This window comes from Kogia breviceps, chromosome 13 (assembly GCF_026419965.1).
Source record: "Kogia breviceps isolate mKogBre1 chromosome 13, mKogBre1 haplotype 1, whole genome shotgun sequence".
NCBI classification, from domain to species: domain Eukaryota; kingdom Metazoa; phylum Chordata; class Mammalia; order Artiodactyla; family Physeteridae; genus Kogia; species Kogia breviceps.
This window is the reverse complement of record NC_081322.1, coordinates 73,362,551-73,378,486: the sequence shown is the minus strand read 5'-3', so window position 1 is coordinate 73,378,486 and position 15,936 is coordinate 73,362,551.

The following is a 15,936-nucleotide window of genomic DNA, read 5'->3' as shown; positions in this document are numbered from 1 at the left end:
ACTAATGCATTCTGACCTATTATTTACAAAAGACTCAGAAACCAAATTCAAAAATTAATTCAACATATAGGAATTTCTATTCCTAGTGTACTGAACCTAAATTTTTCTTTTAGGGCTGCTAGGTTTATTGTCTTTTGGGGTGGTTTGCTTTTGTTTTGTTTTAATCTAATTTTTAAAATATATCAGTGACATCATAAAAGCTCATTTGTTTGTTTTGAATAAGATGAAAACATAAAAACTTTTTAACATTCTTATGTTTTCATCTTATTCAAAACAAACAAATGAACACTCTTACTAAGGACGTTCTAAGTAAAAGCTTTGTCTCCATGCTTGAAGTTTAAAGAAAAGATAGCACTTTCAATAAATTAAAGGTACTTACAGATTTTTCACACACTTTTTGTCTAGAACCCAGTGTGACGTAAATTTAGTTCTAGAAAAGGGATCAGGTCTGAAAGCAGTCTTTTGAGTTGCTAAAACTCCCCTGGAGAAGTTCTGAGCAGAGACTGTAGACATAATCGTTGGTACAGGTCAAATTTACTAATTTTCTGTTCCTTCTGCCATCTGTGACAACTTTTAACACACATCATTATGCAAGATGATTGTTTTGATGTTTGGCTACATAACAAGCCGGCCAAAATTTCACAGCTTAAAACAACCATTTGATTACTCCTCGCCGTTCTGCATGTTAATTGGGATCGCCTGGGTAGTTCTAGGCCAGAGCTGTCACCGTTGGGGCCACAGCTACTGTGTGGCTCTACTGGGCTTGAACATCTAAGATGACGCACTCACATGGCTGTTGGTTGATGCTGGCTGAAGGCTGGGAGCTCAGCTGGGCATGTTGACCACAGCACCTCACATGGACCCTCAGGTGGCTTGGGCTTTTCACGGATGGCAGCTGGGCTCTAGAAGGCAGAGTGTGAGGAGTGAGTGTTCCCAGAGGACAGAAGCTAAAGCTGCCAGTCAGTGCTCTAAACGGCTAAGCCTAGAACTGGCATGGTGTCACTTCTGCCATTATCTATTACTTAAGCAGTCACAGGATGAGATTAGATTCAGGGGAGGGAAAATAAATTCTACTTCTCAAAGGAAAGCATTACAAAGAAATGGTGGCCATCTTTAATCCACCAAACCTCTTCTCAATAAATCAAGCTATGGATTACATAAAAGGTGTTTTGAGGAAAAACATTTCTTACGCCTTCCATTTCTTCAGTCTTTATCTCAATAATGTTATATGGCAAATAATGCCACATTCCTAATCAACCTATAGTCCACATTCTATGCTTTTTTTAAAATTGGAGATTGTTTACTGCTTTCTGTAAGGTACAACCTTAAAAGCACAATTTTAGCAACCGTATTTGTTCCTTCGTACAGGTTTTTCTTTCCCATTTACTTTCATGAAAGTCAAGTCAGAGCTGCCAGAATTTCTTTCAGATCGTAAAGAAAGATCTCTCTACCACTAGGCTATGTTTCCCCTCTCCAACAGCTACATCCCACACAGAGCATTAAATGTGAACCTGGATGACCTCCTTCATTATTTATTCCCAATTTCTAGCCTCTGCATGGTAAAATTATAACTGAGTGGGAAGCAATTTCTGTTCAGTTTAAGAATCTGTTAAGTCATTCAAGTAACTTGCCCATAGCAACAGAGAGAAGCTACAATGTCATACTTGCAGCTTAATACTGAGCTCTGCAAATTGCACAAACATAATGTCCTTTTCTTTTTCACAAAGATGAGCAGTTCAAGTGTCAGAGCAGGTATGCTCATGTATGAGCAAACTCAATATATAAAGTTATAAATGATAAATCCAAATTAAAGATTTAGTGTTTTCCCTTTCATTAACATTTACCTCTTAGTGGGAAATTCAATTTTAAAAAGTCCACCAAACTGTTATTGTGTGTAGTGTAGAGGAACTTATTATATGACACAGCACCTACTCTATGACTCTGTACTGACCCTATGACTGTCTTGATTGCTGTAGCTGTGGAGTGAGTTTTGAAATCAGAAGGTGTAAGCCCTCCCACATTTTTCTCCTTCAAGATTGTTTTGGTTATTTGATGTCTCTTGCATTTCCATATGAATTTTAGGATCAGATGTCTCTTGCATTTCCATATGAATTTTAGGATCAGCTTATCCTTTACTGCAAAAAAGGCAATTGGACATTTCATGGGGCTTGCATTTAATCCGTAGATAATTTTGGGGGGTTATTGTCATTTTAACAATATTAAGTCTTTCAGTCCATGAACACAGGATGTCTATTTATTTAGATCTTTCATTTTTTAAAATAATATTTTGTGGTTTTTAGTGTACAAATCTTATATTTCCTTGGTTAAATTTATTCCTAAATATTTTATTCTTTTTGTTGTATTGTGAATGGAACTGCTTTGTTAATTTCATTTTCAGATTGCTCATTGCTGTGGTATAGAAATATAACTAATTTTTGTATATTGTACACTGATCTTGAACACTGACACTTTGCGGAGCTAGTTTATTAAAAACTAAAGCTACTATTGTTTTAGTGAATTCTTTAGGGTTTTCTGTATATAATGTCATGTTTTCTCCAAATAGAGATAATTTTATTTCTTACTTTCCAATCTAGATGTCTTTTAATTCTGTTTTTTTTTTTTTTTGACTAATTTCCCTGGCTAGAACCTCCAGTACAATGTTGAATGAAGTGGCAAAAGCAGACATACTTATCTTGTTCCTGAAAGCTTTTAGTTTTTCATCATTAATCATGATGTTTGCTGTGGGTTTTCAATAGTTGGCTTTTATCATGTTGAGAAAGTTCCCTTCTATTCCTAGTTTGTTGTGCGTTTTCATCAAGAAATAGTATTGGATTTTGTCATATGCTTTTTCTGCATATATTGAAATGGTCATGTGTTTTTTCTTCTTTATTCTATTATTATGATGCTACTTTGATTATTTTTGCAGGTTGGACCAATCTTGCATTCCTGAGAAAAATTCCACTTATCATGGTATATAATTATTTTTAATGCTGCTGGAATTAGTTTGCTAGAATTTTTTTTTTGAAGATTTTTGCATCTATACTCACAAGGGATATTGGTGTGTAGTTTTAATTTCCTGTGATGCTTTTTTCTGCCTTTGGCATTGGGGTAATACTGGCCTCATAGAATGAGTTAGGAAGTGTTCCGTCTTTCTCTGTTGTTGTTTTTTTTTAAATATCATGATGTTTTATTTATTTATTTATTGGCTGAGACGTGTATGCCCTTTTTGGGTTTTTTTTTTTTTTTTGGCTGCACCGTGCATTATGAGGGAGCTTAGCTCCCTGACCAGGAATCGAACCCGAGCCCCCTGCATTGGGAGCTTAACCCTGGACCAACAGGTCTAAACACTGGACTGTCAGGGAAGTCCCCTCTTTCTGTTTTTTGAAAGAGTTAGTGAAAGGTCAGCATTAATTCTTCTTTATGTATTTGGTAGAATTTATCAGTAAAGCCCTCTGGTCCTACACTTTTCTTTTTTGGCATTTGCTTGATTACTAAATCAGTCTCTTGTAGTAAGATTTTGTATTTCTCCTTTAGTTTAGAACAACGCCAACTTAATTTCAATAATATATAAAAACATTGCTCCTGTGTATCTCCATCCTCCACCTTCATGCTGTTATCAGAAATCACATCTTTATACATTGTGTGCCTGTTATCACAGATTTATAATTATTGATTTATGCAGGTATCTTTTAAGTCAGGTAGAAAAAACAAATTACAAACAAAAACACATTTATATTGTCTTTTATATTTACCTAGGTAGTTATCTCTATCGGTGTTCTTTATTTCTTCATGTGGATTTGAATTACTGTGTAATGTCTTTTTATTTCAGCCTGAATGACTCCAACAAACATAACTTTAGCAGTTGTCCTAGGAGAGGTCTGCTAGTGACATACTCTCATAGTTTTTTTTTTTTATCTGGGAATGTGTTTATGTCACCTCATTTTCAAAGCATAGTTTGGTCAGATACAGATTTCTTAGTTGAAAGTTTGACTATGTCATCCCATTGCCTTCTGGTCTCCATAGTTTCTAATAAGAAACCACTGTTTATCTTATTGAGCATCTCTTACACATGATGTATCATTTCTCTCTTGCTGCTTTCAAGATTCTCTTTGTTTTTGGCTTTGGACAGTTTGATTATGATGTGTCTAGGTATGGAGTTTGAGTTTATTCTACTTAGAGTTCATTGAGCTCTACAGATTGTTTGTCAACAAATTTGGGAAGTTTGGACCATTATTTCTTCAAATATTCTTTTTTGCCCTTTTCTGTCTAGTCTCCTTCTGGGACTTCCCTTATGATTGTCAGTACATTTTATGATGTTCCACAGGTCTCTGGGGTTCTGTTCATTTTTCTTCATTCTTTTTTCTTTCTTTTTCTGGGACTTTGTAATTTCAATTGTGAAGTTCACCGATTCTTTCTTCTGCTTGCTCAAATCTGACCTGCTGTTGAGACTTTCTAATGAATTTTTCATATCAGTTATTGTACTTTTCAATTCCAGAATTTCTATTTGGTTCCTTTTTATAACTTCTTTATTTATATTCTCTATTTCATGAGCCATCAGTCTCATCCTTTCCTTTAGTTCTTTATTCATGGTTTCCTTTAGCTCTTTGAACATGTTTAAAGTAGCTAATTTAGAGTTTTTGTTTAGATAGTCCAATGTCTGAGTTTTCTCCGAGATACTTTTTTTGTTTCTTTGCATACATTGTACTTTTTTCGTTGAAAACTGAGCACTGTGAATCTTATAATGGGGAAACTCTGGAAATCAATTTCTCTCCCTTCCAGTCCCCCAGCTAGGTTTGTTGATGTTGCTGATTATTGTCGTTGTTGTTTGTTTAATGATTTTTCTGAACTAATTTTGGAAAGTATGTATCTTTTGTCATGTGTGACAGCTGAAATATCTATTCCATTAGGTTAGTAGTTAGCTAATGACTGGACAGAGATTTCCTTAAAGTCCTGGAGCCACAAAATAGCCCAGTTTTTGCCAAGAGGTTTGCCTTCAATACTAAACCACGAAGTTTAAAACTCTACCTTAGCTTTTATCTTCTGCTTCCACAGAGCCTTAAGAGCCAGAGTTAAGAGCTGGCACATAACAACCACCATGACAATAACTGATCCCTCACTGCTAAATCAAGGATGTACAGTGCCTAAGAAAGGCTTTATTTCTACCATTCAGAATAGACTGGAGTTGCTTTAGCACTTAATTTTCAAAGTACTTTTGAATAACTTATGAAATTGTTATGTTCCCATATAAAGGATTCATACCTTTTGTGTATCAATGTTTTTATCTTGATTGTGAAAGTAATACCACCACAGCATTCTTTTTCTAATCCATGATTTCCAGTTTTTTGCTTTTATAAACATTGCTGCAATGAATGTCCTTGCAACATGAACTAAATTTACAAATCTTCAAGAATATCTGTAGGATAAATGGCTATGGGAAATTCAACATAAAATGGCATTTGTAATTTTGATAGGTATTGTCCATTTGTCCTTTATATACATTTTGCCACCTTTCATTCTCTTCAGCAATAAGAGATGCTGTTTTGTCACACCCTAGTAATTTTAGTAAATATTTCTTTGGCTAATCTAATAGATGAAAAATGGTATCTTAGTGTAGTTTGGAATTTGCATCTTTGTGAGTGTGTTTCAGCATTGATTCATCTGTTTAATGTTCATTTGTATTTCCTCTTCAATTAGTTGTTTCTGCTTATTCATTGCTCATTGTTCTGGTCTTTCTGACTTGTAGGAGGAATTCTTTAAAAATCAAGGATAATAGCAGTTTAACTATAACATAAAATACTTTTCCAGGATCATCTTTTGAGTTTATTTATGGTGAGTTTTGGCATTTATTTATTTTTGTGTGGTTGAAAGTATCAGATTTTGTGTGATACTTAAAAAGACTTCCCCAATTTCAAGATTTTTAAAAAATCTGTTTTATCTTAGTAATTTTTTTCATTTAAATTATTAATCTATCTGAAATTAATTTGGATAAAAAATTAGAGCTAGGAAGCCAACATTTTTCCCTAAATGACAACTCAGTTATCTCCACACATTTTATTAATAATCAAATTTTCTTTACTGATATGAAATAACATCCCTTCATATACTACATTTCCAAACGCTTTTAGACTCAGTTTTGGACTTTTTAACCCTGTGATCTATCTGGCTATTCTCATGCTAATATCATTTTTTAAAAATTTCAAGGTATACAGTATACTTACTTCAGTAGAATATTGGATAACCCAAGTCTTTATCATCACAGAAGGAAATGTTGGTATGTAGAATTAAATATAAAATTGCATCAAAAATTTAATGGTCACAATTTTATTATTAAAAATGTTTTAGTAATCAAATTTTAGCAGTTTAATATTATAGTGCAGAGATATAGTTGTCAGTATCACCAGCAGCTAGATAGTTCCTGTCTACTCTACTATATGTAATCCGTCATACAAAATTGATGTTCACTTCAACTAAACAAACTGAACTTATTTTTTCTTTTTTGGCCTTCTCTTCCAGTATAGGTTACTGATGATGGTGATGTTGCTTTTTTTCCTTTCAAATAATAACTAAAATATGCATTTATTCCCCCATAATTTCTGAACTTGAAGACTTGACTTATGGTGGTGATGATATTTCATTGATGCTATATCATGAAATAAGATGCTTTCAGAGTAAGATTCAGGAGAACACTTAATACCACTAACATTAAGAAAAAAAATTTGTTTTTTGCACACCAGAATGTAATTCAGGAAATTTAAAAAGCTTTTTCACTAATGTCTTCTAAAAGGAATTTTTACTACAATTCATAACTTGTGAAAATCTAAAAAATTCTCCTCTTCAATTATTGGAAATGGTTGGAAGACCACAGCACTCTTTTCAATGACATTGTTCTTTAAATTCTTAGTTTCTACACACTCAAAACTAGAAAACTGCCTCATTACAACATTCTAGCCAAGTCTTTTGTTTTGAAATTTGATTAATGGAAAAAATACGTTTTGAACACTCGGTTTTTCTCTAAGACTTTTCTTATTATTATTTAGATTCTTTATTATATCTGGCCTCAAGATTATCTATCACAGATGTCATTGTACATGATTTTGGAGTTTTTGTCATCTCAATTCTACATGGAGCAAAATTAACATCTTTAAAAAAAAATTTTATCTTAAGAAGATTTGAAGATTTCTCAAAATTAACTTTTTCTTGAAGGAACCTTGTTCTAAATGGAGTCAAACAAATAAAACTTAAATGAAGCTCTTAAAGAATAACTTGTTATTGTTATGCATACTAAATAGTAGATTAAACAACTCTACAATGATCAGAATTCTGCAATTGAGAAGCCCTTCTGCTACTAACAGCAATGTTCTTGGATTCAAAAAGAGAAATTGTGAGAAAAGAGAGGCTTTATTCAGCATCAAGTTTATGTACCTTTAAGAAAGAATATAGGATAGGCCACAGCACAGAATGGTTACAAAGGCATGACTGTGGTCTTGGAACTTCCAGGAATTTTTCAGTATCCCAGTCACTCTGCACTCATCGGATCCTAGAAGAGGCTGAGTGAGTGTGCGCTATCTTGCCTCAGAAAGCCCTTCAGCATTGACTCCTACCTAGTCCTGCTGCCCGCTCTGGAATTACAAGAGACTATACCTCCATGTGACTGCTTCATCAATACTGGTTACTCTTTATAAAGAATATTGACAGTGAAGCCTGGTAGCTCTGTGTCCCACACGGTTCTCGGTAAAAGTCTGATTTATCTTGGATCCAGTGTAGGCACACCCTTAATAATTTCTTGAGTTAGTGTTTCAAGGAGGATTTCACCAAGAGTAAAATGATCAGGCGTCATCAAGGCTGGAAAAAACGCTACCAAAGCAGCATTAACGCTTTCCTTCTAAAAATCTATTCAGTCATATTAAATTTTTACAAACATTCTATTAATAAGTATTCTGCCTCATATAACACTGTTATAAATTCATTACTTTAAAAAGGACACAGCCCTTTTATTTATAGTCTTTTAATATTGGTATCAACTGTCAATCTATTTCTATATTTAAAGGACATTTCTTAATAACCATTTTCTACATAAAAGTGTTTTCACAATCATTAGTTATGAGATGTTTAAACAAGATAGAAGCTAGTACATGCTATAAAGGGAAGCTGAATGAAAACCACAAAAAAACCTAAATTATTAAGTAAACTACATCTTGCTAAAACTCAATGGTTGTTTGCAAAGAATTAATCAGTTTGCTGGAACCTGGTGAAGAGGTAAGCAAACTAATATTCTTGAGAGTGTATACATGCTTTATATGATAGTTTCTATAACAATCATTTAAATCAGTCAGCTCCACGAAAAATATTGTTTTTCAAAATAATAAAATTCTCTCAATTTTTATCTGCATCTTAGATTTTGGATACTCACCAATGTCAGCATTTTCCCTAAATGTTTTTGGGGCACATTAGTTTAAAAAATCATATTCAAGAAATATCTACTTATTACTAGCTTTTTTAAGTTGCAATTAATTTTTTTACTGAATGAAAGAATAATTACACTTAATTTTTATAAATTATTTTTTCAGCATTTATGGAAAAATAACATCCTGTTTTGATTTGCTTTCATGGTAAATCTCATTAATAGCTTTCCTAACAATCTTAATAGTAAACAACTGTATAAACCCATCCTGGGCATCTTAAGTTGATCTTTATTGTGCTGTTGATTTTATTTGTTAATTATTTATATAGGGTTTTTCCATCACTTTAAGATTGGTAGCTAGTTTGCTATTTTGGGGCACCTTTGTCAGGTTTCAGTATAAATATCTTGCTAACTTCATTTATATATACTATTTAATCCTGGAAAAACTTCACTTTGGGGTCATTTTTATTAAAAAGGGCTTCCTTTCTAACAAATAACATTTCTTTGATGGTTGAGAGTTTCAAAATTAATATAATCATCAACACACAACAGTGCGCTGTTTCATTCTTGATAGTAAGCCTGGAATTATAATAAAACACCAGCAAGACTGACGTCATGGAATTCATAGAATCTGTTTCTCTGTCTTACCCTCTCCATTTATAGAAAGCCCATCCCTTTCCTCTGATTCTGAAGTAGTAATGTAAATGTGGGCGTGCAGGAGGTCAATGTTCCTCAGCGTCCTTGGGATGCACTTTCTTTGCATTGCCAAAATTACCTTGCAGCACTTATCAGATTCCATAATCACTAGTAACTAGTCTTCTTCTAGTTACAGTCTGACAGAGACCATCCATGAACTGGTTGGCAAGTCAATGTCATCACTTGCTCAACTTTAGTCAAGCAACAAGGTGTTTCTCATACCTCAAAGCTAACTTCCTTTAAAAATGGAGAGTTTTCTTTGTTCTATACTTTGGAACAGTTTAAATGGCATTGGGAAGATGAGTTCTTTAAATGTTTCAAGTTACCCGTGGTATATTCTATACCTGGTGCATTTTTTGGTGATGGTAGTTACAAAGAGGGCTGGACTAGGTGAAAGTTAGATTTTTTGACCACTTATTTCTCAAATATAAAAATTGGAGTATTTTTCTCCCTGGGGAAGTTTAAGAAATTTTTTTCCTTTGAATTAATTTACATAGTGTTGAGGAAAATTTTCAGTTAGCATCTTTTATTTTCTCATTTAAATGCCATTATTTTCTTTATACCATAATTTTCAGGTTTATCTATTTTATCCTCTTCCTCCACAAAAAATTTTACAAAAATTATTATGTTTCTAGTAAACAAACTTCTGCCGTTAGCATTAATTTCTTCCTTCACTGGTCTTCTAAATTCTGGTATTGAAGGTTTATTCCATTCACTTTTATTCTTTAATTGTTTCAAAGTAAGCATTTTGATTTTGGCATTGTTATCTGCAGTTTGGTAGTTTCTATATATGGTGTCTTCATAATAGTTATTTTCCAGATATTTTGTAATTTTAGGTTTGATTTTCTCCTTGGTCTGAGTTATATGTCCAGTTAGTTTCTGTTTAGTTGGTTCGGTTGTGTGCCTTCCGCTGTTTTCTGATCTTATTGCTTTGTGATGAATGTTGTCAACTCTATTTCTTTCAGAATTTGAGGTTTGCTTATGGCTAGTCCATGGTAACTTTTGTGATTGATTTTTCCATGATTACTGGAAAATAAGGTATATCCTTCTGTGGGAGTGGGGAGTATGTGTGTGTTTGCAGAGGATCTATCTTATATTATTTCACAATTGATTGAGGAAAGTTCAGCTGAAGTCTTGTACTACATTTTTTCCCCTAATACTTCCTAGCATTTGTTTTATGAATGTTGATGATAAACACACTTATTACTGTTAGATTCCCATTATGGATTCCTCCCTTTGTAATAAAATGTTCTCCTATGTCTCATTTGGTACTTTTTGCCCACAACTCACCTTGATTGATATTTGTGCCTTTTGTTTGTATGTTTGTTTGTTTGCATTGTCCTAATATGTCTTTAGCATCCTGTTATTTTCAAACTATGAATCACTTTATTTCAGCATATTCTGAGCATACCAATTGTTAGAGCTCCATTATCCATTCTCTTTCTTTTCTCTGACTTTTAAAATAACTTTATTTCCATTTTTTTTGCCATCTTGAATTCTATATCCCTTATCATCCTTTCAGCAATCTGTTCTTTGTACTGCTTCCAATCTGACCTTCAGTTTTTAAATTTTTTTCCCACTTCCACTTCTTTCTCTGACCAATAATGTAAGTAGAAGTGGTATTGGAGAGTGTATTCATTTCCTAGGGCTACTGTAACAAAGTATCCCAAATTGGGTGGCTTTAAACAACAGATATTTATTGTCTATAGTTCTGGAGGCTGGAAGTTCAAAATCAAAGTTTCAGCAGTGCCGTGCTCCCTCCAAAGCCTGTAGAAGAAACCTTCCCTGATTCTTTCTAGTTTCTGGTGGTTTGCTGGCAATCTGTGGTGTTCCTTCACTTGTAGCTGTCAAGGAACTCCAATCCTCTGTCTTCACATGGCATTCTCCCTGTCTATGTCTTTATGTGGCCATCTTCTTATGAGGATACCAGTTATATTGTATTGGGAGGCCACCTTATGCCAGCACCTCATCTGAACTAATTACATCTGTAACCATACTATTTCCAAATAAGGTCACATTCTGAGGTGCTGGGGGTTAGGACTTCAACATTTCTTTTGTGGGGGGCCTAATTCAATTAATAACAGGGTGCATCTGCCCTAAGTTCCTAATTCTGATGCATCTCTGGTTTAAAAAATAAATCTTGGAAATATGGTTGGTTATATAGCTGTTCCTTGGTAAAATTTTCACTGTTTCCTTCCTATCTTTTTTTTTTTCTGATATCTTTGTATAAATTCTGATCTGGTTATAAAGTTCTGACATAGTTAACAATGTGATTTTTCTTAAAAATGCCGAATTATCTTGTTATACATCAAAATGCTTTTTCAGAAGCAAGCGATCATGGTTATTAAATAGGACAATTATTTTGAATTCAACGTATAATGCCTCATCTTTATTTCAGACTTATTCTTTAAAGAGTTAACATTAATTTCCTGTAAACTAATGCTGCTTTAGAAATAATGAACTACAACTTTTTAAAGTGACTTATAAAACTAATGTTAGAACAGAGTTAACAAACTATGGCATATTGGATACTTTATTTAAAACATGGGGCCTGGGAACAGAAAGAAAAATTACATTTAAGGACCTAGCAGGATTTGGCTAAATTTCTTCTCTAATATAAGCAGACTGAGTGGGTGCAGAAGCTGGCAGGTAATTCCATTTGACAGACCTATTTCATTTTCTCTTTCAAGTTCACCATTAACCTTGGTTTGAAAAGAACAAGAAGGCTTCAAAAATGTACTTACAAATATGTCATTTAGTAAAGGTTAAAAGGCAGACTAACTCTTTCATAATATGCAGTTCCAAAAATATCACTACTTGAAGTAGCCATTTGGAACCTTGTCCAGCTCCTTAAGAAGAAAATAAATATTGCTTCCCTTCTTTACCTGTTGATTTAATATATTACATGGGGAACTAAAGGAGAGCAGAAAACTTTTAGTTGTCTCCTTTGAACTGTAAGTAAGGATTCTGGTGCTGACATTCCAATGGTAGCACATGCCTGTGCATGACCATTGATTTGAGTAAAGTCTTAGTTATCACATTAGATTCTGTCTGGCACCCACAATTTAGGATAGTCTTAAATAACAATGAGTTAAAGAGCTGGGTACAGGAGTGGATTTCATATACTCTTGATTCAGCTTAGGTTGGTTCATTCTAGAACTATCTTAAAATTTACAGGAAGTAAATTCTTCTTTGGGGTTCTTCATTGAGCCATGTAAAAGTCTGCTACAGAGTGAAGTGTTCATTTCATGTTCCCTTTATAGGTAAATTAAAATTTATGGTGACAAAACACTGAAATATTCTAATATATAAATTAAAATAATAGGAACATAATATTTTAAACTTAACATTGATTTACCAATCAGTCTTCATTTTATACTGAGATGGGTCTTTAAATTTTTGAATATAAGTTGATTTTTGGTTAACAGTGACCATTATTTTAGAATATAATATGCTTAGCTTTATATGTATTTAAGGAATGGCTCATTTATCTATCCTGTCATCAGTTCCTAATTTAATCATAATTCCTTTCTTTGTAGAGACAACTATTATACATATTACACATCAATCACAACAGGCAATGAATTTATCATTAATCACCTTGTTAAACAGAATTGAATAGAAATATGCTCAAGTAGTACAACAAAAAATACCTAGAGTATATATTCAATTTTTAAAGGTGTTATACTACAAAAATTAGATTCTACTCCCAGCTATTATAATCATTCTGAATCAAACTGGCTCGAAAGTACTACAGTACTTTATAGTACTAAATTTCCATAAGAGAAAAAAATTTGGAGAGTATCTCAGTTTGTAATGAAAAAAAGAAATCCTCAGAATGTCATCTCTAAACCACAGACAGACAGTGAAGCATTACGTTGAATTGAAATTGAAGCCAGGTTCAACCAATGCCATTATGACTTCACTTAAGCAATTACTGTATTTCTTTAAAGTTCTGTAGGCTCTCAAATCACAATTTAACAGTATGACTAAAGCTATACTAAAAACTCAAAAGCAAAGTTTTCTTAAAGGGAGGGAAATGGCAGGTATAAATTTAGCATGGTTCACAAAGATCAACAAAATAATCATACTACTAAAGGATAGCATCACATGTTAACTTAGAGTGAACATAAAATTTGTAATATATAAACTTCAACCTCTAGAGCAGGTTTGGCAGTGGGAAGAAGACTGAAAGATAATTAGTTTAATTTGGGAAATGCTAATGGACTAGTAGGACAATGCCAGATGGTATTCAGATGACTTTTCAGAGACAATAGATTGATTTACTAATATGTATGTAGTTCTAGCAGTATTTTATATGTAACTCTAACCTATATCATCTACATTCCTACCTCCTCATCCCACCATACACACAAAACTTGGAGAATCAGAAATAAAAAGAATAGTGGTTTTCTATATTCACATTTCAAAACAAAATCCAGTTTTGGAAAAGAAATGGGTAGTTCATATGATTTCACGTGTGGATAAATCCTGTTCTTTAAATTGCACAATTGTTTATTCTTGAACACTGGCAAGAGTGAGCAGCAAAAATTCACCTCATGCGAATGTAGATGTACCTTTTAAACTCAGAGCTGAATAAGTCCAGCTATTAATCTTAGGAAAGGTAACTGATTTAGCAAGTAAACTAATATATGTAAGATCCAAGAAGGGCCAGATCATAAGTGATGTTATTAAATGTAGTAAACAGTAAAGATCATTCAAAGCAGCTTTTATTTTTTTAAGTATTATGTTTTAAATGGAAATGTTCCTTTTCATTTCAGTGGTAGTGTAGGGAACATACTGACCAATGTAAAATGAACTGTACCATAAAACTGTAAACATTATCTAAAAAGCTCAAGTCAGCCTTGACCAATATCCACAGTTCTAGCTTTTCCCTGAGGCAATTATAATCAGGAACTTGGTATTTAGCTGCACAAAGCCTTTAAATTCTTCATACATATTTTTATATAACTGTTGCTATACTGCTGTACAGTAGCTCCTTGTATGGGTATTCAATTGTCCATTTCATTTTTCCACTACAGATAAACATTCAGATTAATTTTTTTGCATGTCTATCTAATCAGTGCTGCAGTGAACAAGCTCCTCCATATTCGCCTTTGTACACAATAAGCAAAGGTTTACCCAGAGTTGATAGTAAGGGCAAAAAAAATTAAAAGTATTAAGAGGCTTGATTCTCCCTGTGGAAAATAAGGGAAGAGACTCTCCCTGCCCGTGCTCTCCCTTTTTTTCTGAGAGTATTTACACTTGAAAACTTGTAAGTTCTTTCTCTGTCTCTTCGGAATGTATGTAAATCATTTTTAAAGCTAAATGTCTCTCATCAGCTTGCTCAGGGACCTAGGAGCCATCTCTTTGAAATGTGATCATCAAGGAAGATAGGGTTCCGTCTCCCAGTTTCTGTGGGAGGGGGAAGCCTAACTTTGGTGGAAGCCTCGTGCCGACTTGTAAAACTTCCTCCTGCCATAAAGACATAAGAAGTTTATTTTTCCTTTGGATAAACTCAGCTAATGCAAACGGTCACCCCAGTCATTAAGTGAATTGAAGATTCGCTATGTGTGAAAAATGGGGCTGATAAGCCCTCTTATCTGAGCACTAGTTACTGTGTACCTTGAGAACACGCATGGAACGGGTCGGATGTGCTGGGCTGTATGAAAGGGTAAGATTTCTTCCTGTCTTTACAATCTCTTAGCATATTGCCTGTGACGAACATGTTCTGCTTTCATGCTTATTCAATAATAAGTGCTTTCATTCTGGTCTAACTTTGTGGGGAGGTTTTCTGGGTTGGGAGGAGGTTGTGTTCTTACTTTTTTTTTTTTTTTTTTTGCGGTACGCGGGCCTCTCACTGCTGTGGCCTCTTCCGTTGCAGAGCACAGGCTCCGGACGCGCAAGCTCAGTGGCCATGGCTCACGGGCCCAGCCGCTTCGCGGCACGTGGGATCCTCCCGGACCGGGGCACGAACCCGTATCCCCTGCATCGGCAGGCGGACCCTCAACCACTGCGCTACCAGGGAAGCGCCAGGAGGTTGTGTTCTTAATTCTATTTCCCCATCAATAGCAGTTCGACTTCTAGGCAAGATGTAGACTAAAAGTGTAAAGTGAACAGCAACCCGTGAGGGAAAACTCAGAGGTATCTATCAAGACAGATCTAGTTAACAGCAGATTATGAATATCTATTTTCCGATATGTTCATCCAAATCAGAGATATAATCAAACTCATACATTTTTGGTGAATTTTCCTGGATACTAAGATTTGACACATGAATTGCCTCTTCTGTAAGGCTGGTTTTACATTATTTGCTCATTTTTACTCATTGTGTTATAGAGCGCTTATTTTTATTATTTGACTTATTAATCCTCACCCAACTGAATGAATTACAAATATTTTATCTGCTGTAATTTGTAATAATTTTACTTATATCATCTTGCTATACAAGATATACTGATATAACCAAATGTAACTATGTTTTCCTCTTTGGCTTTAAGCATTTGAGGATTTAAAGATTTTTCTTAGCCCAACATCAACATTTTTTCATACGTGCTAAAGTTTTTGTAGTTTTATTTCTTGTTTTCACACTTATTAAGTTACAGATTGTATCATTTTGGAGAACAGTGTAATAAAGATATGACATAGAGATTATGACTTCCTTTTTCCAAATGGCTATACTACTTGTAGCTTAGTCCAGCCTGTCAGAACCCTTAGGTCTCCATTTTCTGCAGTGGACGAAAGTGAGTTTATTTTGCTGGTCCACTGTTTAAGGAGTTCAGACTTTTGAACAACACTGATTTATAAATGGAAATGAAAATGCTGTATTTTAAGCATGT